The sequence below is a fragment of the Sceloporus occidentalis genome, unplaced genomic scaffold (assembly GCF_023333645.1).
Source record: "Sceloporus occidentalis isolate IW3139 unplaced genomic scaffold, rSceOcc1.0.p SCAF_4, whole genome shotgun sequence".
NCBI classification, from domain to species: domain Eukaryota; kingdom Metazoa; phylum Chordata; class Lepidosauria; order Squamata; family Phrynosomatidae; genus Sceloporus; species Sceloporus occidentalis.
Window position 1 is genome coordinate 44,816,171 of NW_028316984.1, and position 9,988 is coordinate 44,826,158.

General features: G+C 42.9%; 1 protein-coding gene across 2 annotated transcripts in view; it reads right to left on the reverse strand.

The window, feature by feature from the left end:
* PSMD14 (proteasome 26S subunit, non-ATPase 14) overlaps window positions 1-8,500 on the reverse strand; it is a 66,951-nt gene extending 58,451 nt beyond the window's left edge. Inside the window, exons 1-2 of one of the 2 annotated variants that reach the window (XM_089519895.1) lie at window positions 8,359-8,500; window positions 2,795-2,851 (exon numbers count right to left, since the gene is read on the reverse strand). The gene's annotated coding sequence lies outside the window, so the exon portion shown is untranslated. Of the gene's footprint in view, window positions 1-2,794; window positions 2,852-6,085; window positions 6,137-8,358 lie in introns of those variants that run through there. The other variant, XM_089519896.1, reaches the window with a different exon arrangement.
* Between the last annotated feature and the right edge of the window lie 1,488 nt (window positions 8,501-9,988).

Consider the following 9,988-nt stretch of genomic DNA (forward strand, 5'->3'; position numbering starts at 1 on the left):
GATTAACCATCCATTAAGAACCCAAGCCCTCCCTCCAGTCCATCTGCCTTGGTCCAGGCCTTGGAGGTAGAGAGGAACTGCTGGACCTCTTACCCTTTCCCTCCACCACTCTCTTCTACTTCTGTGTCATGTCTTTTTAGATTTGTAAGCCCGAGGGCAGGGAACCGTCTAACTAAAAAGATTGTATGTACAGCGCTGTGTAAATTTACAGTGCTTCATAAATAAAGGTTAATAATAAAAGATTTCAGTTATGGACAATCTATTTCAACTGTACTATAATGCCCAAACCTTTACAGGTATATAGTTTTAAACAGTTTTAATTTGTTGTAGTTTTTAAATTATTCAGTATGCTTTTTGACTGCAAATTATTTTTGTATTGTTTTAAAAAATTATTTAAAATTGATTTATACACCATCCTGATATACCTTTTGATATAAGAGGATAGAAATATTTTTATTAATAAATAATAAACACACATATATGAAAATCTCAGCTTGGATAAGAAACCTAGGGTGTTCCTCTGATTCTCTGGCATTTGATCTCTAGAACAAGTGGTTAATAATGATCTGCTACTTAATCTACAAACTGTACAGCAGATCACTAAACTGTGGCTTGTCTCCCCCATTTTTTTCTACTCCCACTTCTTTTATCACTTCCCATTTCAGGACTGGCAGTTAGGAAAACAAGTCAAGGAAATGATTTAACTGTGGATTTTACCATTAAGACAAGCCATGATTCATGGATTTCCAATTTCTAATTGAGCCAGTGTGTTGTAGTGGTTTGAGCAATGGACCTGGGTTCTGGAGACCAGGGCTTGAATACCCACTTCGTCATGCAAACTTATTGGGTGATCTTGGGCAAATCACACTCTTTCAACCTTAGAAAAGGTGCAAAGGCAACTCTCCCTGCTGATCAAACCTTGCCAAGAAAACCCTGTGACAGGTTTGCCTTAGGATTGCTATAAGCTGGAAATGATTTAAAGGCACAACCACCACAAACTGTGGTTTGTGGCTATATGCCTCGTCAACACATATGGGTTCACACATCACATCAAGTTTTTTTCTTCTTCTTTTCTTTTCTTGTTCTACTTGTAATATGATTTTTGTGCAACAGAAAATGGCTTTTTTTGCCTGAGACCATGTAATGGATCATTTCTAAATATAAGACAAAGAAGCTAATAAAATGTAGATATCCCAACATGGTACAAGAATAAAAAGACCCACTATTTTGAACAAATCTTCAGCCTTCCCTAGACTGTACTCTGTGTTAAGTATACCAGTTAATACAAATTACAATGGGTGATACCCAATTAATCCATCTCACTAACAGTTAGTGCTAGTTCCATTAGCTTTAGTTAGTGGATGAGATGGAGGGAAAATTCTTTTCCTCTGTTTAGTACACCTCCCATGACTTAAAAAATCTGCTCCTGAGGTTTGGGAACCATTTGCAACACAAGGGGATGGAATTTGGAAGAGAGGAAGGAACATTTGTTGCGTGAGTAGAAGCCCTTTCGTGAGGTGCTGAGTTTCAGTAATGGATCAATCACAAGTTAGTCAAGAACCCTATTATGTACTACTCTAGCCTTACACTTTTTCCAAGGCTGCAGAGCAGTGACATGGAAAGCCTGACAAAATGTTCCCACTCCAAACAATGTATTTCTTAAATGTCTGACTTCCTGATCACCTGCCATGCCCACAGCCTTTTTCCTTCTGTCACTGCTGGTGCAACAACTACCATTAACTGCTTCCAAGTCAACTCCAACACATGGCGACCCCATGGATGAGCCCCGCTATCCTATTCCCACTATTGCTCTGTTTACGTCCCCCCCGATTAAGACACATGACCTCCTTGATTGCTTCCAACATCTAGTGTGTGGCCTTCCTCTTTCTACTACCTTCTACCTTTCCCTAGCATTAATGTCTTCTCTAATTATTCATGCCTCCTCATAATGTGGCCAAAATAACACCCTCAATTTGATCATCTTGGCTGCCAGGGAGAGTTCAGGCTTGATCTATTCAAGGACCCATTTGTCTGGGATTGGCCATCCATTGTATCCTCAGACTCTTCTCCAGCACAACATCTAAAATGTGTTGATTTTCTTCTTATCCACTTTCTTCACTGTCTCTCACATCTGTACATGGTGATGGGGAATGGCGCTGATGATTCTATTGTTAGTGCTTAGATATACAGTTGCCCCTCATAGCGCTTCATAAATAAAGGTTAATAATAATAACTCGTGGATCTGAGGTCCGTGCCTCAACTATCTGCAGAAGGGCAATCTCTGCTATTTCTAATGGGCCACGCCCTATGAGGCTTGAATACGTGCGAGCCTCCATTTTATGGGGGGGTCCGGAATGGATCCCCTGCGAAAACAGAGGGCCAACTGTATATCTTTGCTGTTTAAGATCTTTTCTATTTCTTTCATAGCTGCACTTCCTATTCCTAGCCTTATTTCTTGACTGCAGTCACAATTCTGACCAGTGATTGATCTAAGGTACAGGAACTCTTTAACAATTTTGATTTCCTCATTGTCTAACTACACCAGAGTAGTTGTGCTGGCATTGCACACCAACTTCCTTTAATGTTTTATCCCCAATCTAATGGCACAGGCTCAATTGAGACAGAAGAACCAGTGATGCTAAATGCATATCTAGTTCCATGAATTCTCAAAATCCTGGATAGTAGAATTACCTTTCCAGGCAATCCCAAGCAATAATGCTATAAACATAAGATTCTAAATGAGCTATTTTATTGTTACCTTACATTCACTTAGTTTTCAGTTCTTTTCACCAACCTTGTTTCAGTCTTTGCTTGATACCAATAACTGATCGAGGTGAACTTCAGTTATTACCTAAACAGAAGGAACAGCAACTGTTAGCATACAAAAACATTCCTATTGTTTTAGGCAGTGTGTTACTCCTGCCCAAGATCGTGCAGACCCCAAAACTTTCTGAATGTAGCACAGAAAATAGCCATTGTTTAAAGCTATGAAAATTATGCAGAACAGAAGTGATTTTCCCCAAAGCCTTTAAATTGACAACGAGAAATAATGCTCTTATTTAAAACAAATGTTGTGATGGGTAGTCACAAATAAGAGTAGACTCACAGAAACCAATGGGACTTACAAGTGCTATGAGTCTCCAAGAATCTTAGATATAACTATGTTAATGTCTTTAATCTTCTCTGAGTCTGATAAAAAGAACAATCTGCTGAATAAATTAGGGCTCTATTAATGGTTTTTGTGATTGAATTCTTGTTATAAAATTAGAGATTCATTGAGATTTTAAAAAATTGTAAACGCTTGTTGATTTTTTAAACATTGAGAAATTACAAATTGTTTAAATTTTTAGTATTATCAGTTTCTAAGGAATTATTTGTGGACAGGTTTTCTGTATGTCACATGCATGTGAAGAGAAAGAAGGAACATGTAAACATGTAAATCTTAATATCAAACAAACAAAGCAAGAGCTTTTCTATCTTGGGGATCTCCAGAGACATACTAAAGATCCAGGTGGACCATGGAACCTTATTCTGATCTCAGGTTGTCACACTACAGGTGCTATATAACTGATTCAATTTTGTGAATTAAGTTAAAGTTTACTACATAATCAAGATTAGACAGTATGAAAACATTAACTGTTGCCAAAGTTAATCTCCTATAAAAAGATACAGGAATCCTGTAGCACCTTGGAGACCAAGTGAGAAAAACAGATTTTTAATATAGTCCTTCCTTGCCATACGCAGGGGATTCGTTCTGGACTGACCCACCCTGTGTAAGGCAAATTTCGCATATGTTGGAGTCCCATGTAATTGAATGGCGGCACCAAAGTTTGGGAATCACTGCCTTATAAGATGAGCAAGTGTTGATGGTATTAGGCCTTGTGATGCTGCTGCTCACATACTGTAGACGTTGAAACAGAGTTGGCACCTGTGTTTGTCACGGGTTTTGTTCCTGCCTTTCCATCCATGCTGTGTCCCATTATGGGTGAGTGACATTTGGGGACTGTCTGCAGGTGATAAAGGTCCAGCACCTAGAGCTCTTGAAAAGGAAGCATTGTTCTCCATAATATGTTGTAGCTTGTTAATGATATGTCTTGTTCAGCTGCTTTGTGTGTATAATGGTACTAGAGCACCGACTTCCCTTGGCAAAGGGCATGCCAACCTAATGTATATCATATTCAAGTATACCAATAAATATCACAGAATTGGAAGAGACCACAAGGGCCACCCAGTCCAACCTCCTGATGTGCAGGAATACACTATATACATGGGATTATTTAAGGATGATATACCAATTTCCAAGCACATGCGCATTCTAAAACCATCATGCATCTACACCAATTAAAATTGGGTAAAACATTTAAAGCAGGAATTAGCAAGCCTGACATGTCTGGAAGGCTAAACTTTCACCTCCAGGTACCTCCCACAGGCCACACCAGGCCTAGAAGCAATCCCTTAATGACCCCCCCCCCCCCATGGAGTGGCCAATTGTGCACTCCTGTTTCTCATCTAGCCCCAAGACCACCTGTGCAAAATATACGGTCCAGGAGGCCACCCAAAAAGCAGGCGTGGGCTACAAAAATGTCCCTGCAGGCTGCATGTAGCCCATCAAGAGCACTTTGCCTGCTGCTGTTTTAGAGGTAACCTATCATGAACTTGTGAACTGTTCAGGACTGAGCCTGCAAATGTCAAACGGCAATTAACTGATGGGGAAAAATATTAAACATTACGAAGTCGAAGGCTTTCATGGCTGGCATCCATACTTTTTTGTAGGTTTTTCGGCTATGTGGCCATGTTCTAGAAGACTTTTGTCTGGAAGAAACTCTTCTAGACCATGGTCACATAGCCTGAAAAACCCACAAAAAACTATTAAACATTATCACTTCTGCAATCCACTCAAGTTCAATGCTGCATGCTAATGTTGACAATTTCAGCACAGCAACACTCCTAAATTCATTGAGAATCCAGTTTTTATTAGCATTCCCAATATGTAATTAGCAGCTCATTTTGACCAAGGTTGACACACAATTGCACACAACACTGAACCCAGAGAAAAGGTGATGGGAAGGATGTCGGACAACGTGCCTGTGTTGGACACAATGCTGCTGCTCAATCTTTAAATGCAAGCTAATTGTAACATTGTTATTATTATTATTAACATTTATTTATATAGTGCTGTAAAATTTTACACAGCACTTGACACACGAAAGTTAAAAATATAGATAATACCTGCCAAACAGCATACAATCTACAAACAAGTTATAAAATTAAAGCATCACATAGTAAAATACGGACAACAATAAAATCGTAAAAACACCAAGAAGATATAATTATAAGTGTGTGGTCATCCTAAAAGACTGTTGGCAACCAGCCTTTATTACTTATTTACAATGGTTAAACGTTTTACAAAATCTGGGAAATATTTTTCACAATTTCCTATATACACCTTTTTGCAGATGGATGCTGCTGAGCTACCAGAAGTAGTTAATGAACAAATACACCAGGAGCTCTCCACAAATACAATAAGCACTTCCATTATCACAACATTTCCATGTGCAAATATTTATGCATAATTCAGTATTGTTTTAATGCTATTCCCATGCAAAAATACCATTCAGAATTTTAAACTGGGGTGAGATGTAACTAAAGCAAGGTAAACATACTACTATTGATTTTGTTAACATCTTCTATTAATAGCTTGTATAGTCTAACAAGCTGCAAGTTTCCATATAAGCACCTAATGATTAACTTCAGCACAAACCTCACATGAAACTTTTCTCATGATCTGATTTGTACCAGTTTCAGACCATATGAAATGATTAGCTCTTGATAAACATGGAGCTGTTACCGAATTATTTCAAAGCTTTTCAAAAACATGTTAATGTAGAATGGTTCCATACATAACACAAGGAACCTGTGTGAGCTAATTTTGTTGCATTCATGCCCTCCTTTCCCTTCTCAAATGTTGCCCTGCTTCTTTTTCTCTTGCTTAACATGCGTAGCAAGTCCATTACTGATTTTGACAAAAAGATAAGCAAGATGTTGTGCATTTTGGGAGTGGAAAGTGGTGCGCTTTTTCCCTTACCACTTCTATTATACTTGACCATTGCCCATGGTGGCTAGGACCGATCAGTGGTGTGGCGCAAAACCTACAGAGGACACCAGGTTGCACACTCAGGGATTAAAACAGCGGCAACAAGAACAACAGATTGGCTTAGAAGGACGCAGGCATCCACACAGGCACACATATACACCTATCAGAATGCATCTAAAAAGGAGGAATGTTAAATGAAAATTATTTTTTTTAAAAAAACCACGAAGTAGTTCTAGATAATATGAATTATAGTAGCCCCTCCCAATTCGTGGGGGACCCCCTCGCAAAAATGGTGGCTCACACACATATTCGGGTCCCATAGAAAATAATGGGGCATGCATCTGTGGCACATGTGCAGGGCTGTGCACCACCATTTTATTAAAGGGCGCCTGTCCCTCCCACGAAGATCAAGACAGTGGATTCCAAGTCCATGAAAAGGGAGGGACAATTGTATTTCTATTCTCCCAAGTTAATTTTTTAAAGGCCAAGATTTACATAAATTTACTTAATTTATATTAAAACATAGGCAAAATAAATGTTCCTTCTATGGAACAAAGTACAGAAGAGTGTCTATATTTTCTCTAATGAAGTACTCCTCAGGCTATCTAATGTAGAGGACCAGCAACCCATAGGGACAGATACTGTATTTGTGCCCAATGACTACCATTCTCTTTCTTTCCTAGCAAGTCTCCACTGATTGGCAGCCAGCATTTGAGCAACTCAGTTGCAATAGGTAAAACCGCTGCAATAGGTGAAACATTCACTACAGTTTTAATGAAGGTAAAAGGTTATGCCCCACAGTATCCCAACAGCAAACAACCTAGTGGCTTCATGATGTTGGTACTACAGCTTCCATAATTCTCACTGCTGGCCAGGACTTACCTCCAGACCTCAGCAGAGAACTGAGACGCACACAGCCCTGTCCTCACCACTGCAGCCAGAAGGAGTCCAGCATCTGAGGACCAGAACAACTGCAGAAATAGTCCAGACTGAGTCTGCCTGAACTGCCCTGGTTTAGTGATAGGGAATGCTGGAGCCCTCTGACAGGGGAGGCTCAATGTCTCCCAAAACTACAGTCATGTATATTCCCTTGATCTCAATGGTGAAAGGGCAGGATATAAACGCAACTGATTAATAGCACTCCAAATGGGAACACAGTACCAACAATTTTATCACAACAACCAGAAAACGGAAGCAAGGATCAGAAAGGCTAATCGGCAGAGTCCCTTCTGTGCCAGATTGCAACGGCCTCAGAATGCTCCAAGGGTTTTCGAGGCAAAGGGAAAGTATATCTTTAGGACCTAGAGATCCGCAGAGAGGCCTCCTCTCAGGAAAAACAGGGCGCTTTTGTTACTTGCTGTCTTCCACATCCAGGGGAGTCTTGTGCTCCTAACACTAGCGAACGTGGAGAACCAAGCGTATTTGTATCCCGCTCCTTTCCCAACACTGGGCCTCAGCTTCCAGATCAGTCAGGATCTGGTGCCTTAGAGTATTTAGGGGCTGCCTAGAGCAATGAAGGCTGGCCCTGCAGGAGGCCCCCAAATGTGTTTGAACAGCAGTCCCCATCCATCCTTGGCTATGGACTAGGGATGGTGGCAGTCTAGGCCTAGAATATCTGGAAGACGATAGGCATCTGGGAGCTTGGGAAAGATACTGGACAAGGAAGGAGGGAGAGGGGAGGACGGCCCTCTGGGAGTTGTAGTCCACACTCTTTCTCTCACACACACGTCCATCCCACTCCTTCCCCAGGTCTCCTCCATATCCTAGATTAAGGAGCTGCATCCGCACGGCAGAAATAATCCCCTTTGACGCCACTTTAGCCGCCAGGGAATAGTGGCTGCGTGCCTTCCAGCCCTTCCTGCCTGATGGCAGCCCTAAGGCGAAGCCATCCTGGGGTTCTCTTGGGGAGAGAGGTTCGGAGGAGGCGGCGTGTGGCTTGCCAAGGGGCCATCCACTGCGAAGCCTTGCTCCAAAGACACACTGCAGGAATACTCCAGTTTGAGAGCCTGGCTGAATGCTGGGGGATCCTGGGAACTGTAGTGTTTGTGAAACACTGAGCCCTGGGGTCACAGTAAGCTACAACTCCCAGGGCTCCCTAGCAGTCAGCGCTCGGACGCAGCCAAAGTCTCTCGTCCCCGGAGGGCAGAAGGCGGCGCCCACCCTTCACCATCCAGCCCCCCCGGACAGAAGGAGGCCCCTTCCCTTATTCCCTTCTGCCCTTCCTCCCGCCCCCGAAGCCTTCCCTCACCGCAGCCGCGGCCTACCCTTTGCTCAGCAGCCGGGGCCCCAGTCCCTCCCGGCTCCTCTTTCCCTTCTCTCTTCCGCTCAGCCGGGCCGCGATGATTCAGCCCGATTCATTCAAACCTGGGGCACCGTAAACACTTCCGGGGTCAAAGCACGACGCCTCTTCCGCCCGTCGTCCGCGCCCCAGCCAATAGACGCCCACGCTCGTTGCCATAGCGACGGAACGTCCCGCCCACTCTCGCTGCGCGTAGAATGGAATCTCTCAGCTAAACCACGCCCACTATATACATATATAGCTAAGCCACGCCCGCTGTATATCTAAGCCACGCCCACTACTCTGCCCAGGGCCGCGACTACATTTAAAGAGGGGAGGCCGTTTGCCCCCTAACGGCCGCCTCCTTTGTTCTTGCTTTTTTTGTTTTCCCAAAAAGAGCGGCCTGATTCAGAATCTGATTGGCTGAGCGAAAGCGAAGGCAGCGTGTGCCCGCCTTAGAAGTTAATGGACCTTACTCTGTGAATGCACAGTTCTCAAAGGGAATTACCAAAACGCCAGGGGCTGTTCTAGACTGAGGGAGTATTAGGATGAGGGCACAAGACCCCCTCAATACGGAGAAACAGCAAATAACAACAAACATTTAGGTTTTACCTGAGAGGACACCTCTCTAGGAATGTCTAGGTCCTCCAGGGTAACTCTGTGGTCAACGTCCGCCAGATACTGACCATAGAACTGCACTGGAGGAGCTATAAATGCCTAGTGGAGTATTCTCTCTAGGAATCTCTAGCTCTTTCAGTGCAACTTTTAGTTAAAGTTGACCCTAGAGTTGCACTGGAAGAGGACCTAGATATTCCTAGAGAGAACATATTAATCAAATCCGTGAATAATCAAAGCCACAGCTGTGGAGGGATGAGGGACACCGTCTCAATTGCTGTAGCTGCTTCCTATGGAATCCTGGGATTTGTAGTTTTACAAGGCTGTGATGATCCCCCTGTGGTCTAAGCAAACAAACAGCAGGCCTGCCTTGGCGCTTGGTCCCAGCAGATCCTTAGCTTCTCCCTGAGTCTCCTGGTCTATGTTCCTATTCCTTTCTGGAGAGCCTTGAATCACGCTGCCACCACCCAGTGAATTCATATTGGGCTTCCCTTAACATACACTGGGACTTGTTAAGGACTTCTAGTTCTACTTCCTGCTAATCTTCTCAAGCATCAACCGATCTGAGACAGGTGTGAAGAGTGTCACAGTAGCAGATACCTTGAAGGAAGTATGTATTATAATTAAACAGAACAGGGCAAAAGATATGAATCATGCAAGATCCCAAGGGCCTTGGAGGTACAATATGTGCAATTCTAGAAGCATGAGCCCTAAACGTTCCAATCTGACACATCCTCACCCAACTGATACATGGATGTGATATGCCAGCCTTGATGGATGTGAAATATAGTTACAGGTCTTCGCTTAGCATAGACTGTCTGCCTGATTATGCCTTCTTGATATAGGCACAATGCTACAGTTTTCATGACCTGTAAGACTAACTCAAGGGAGATATATCCACCTGAATTCCTGCTGTAGAAACCACTAACTGCCACTTGGTCTCAGAGGCTTTTCTCTTAGAAGGTTCCGGAAGAAACTCTGGCTCCTGCTCACTGATTGGC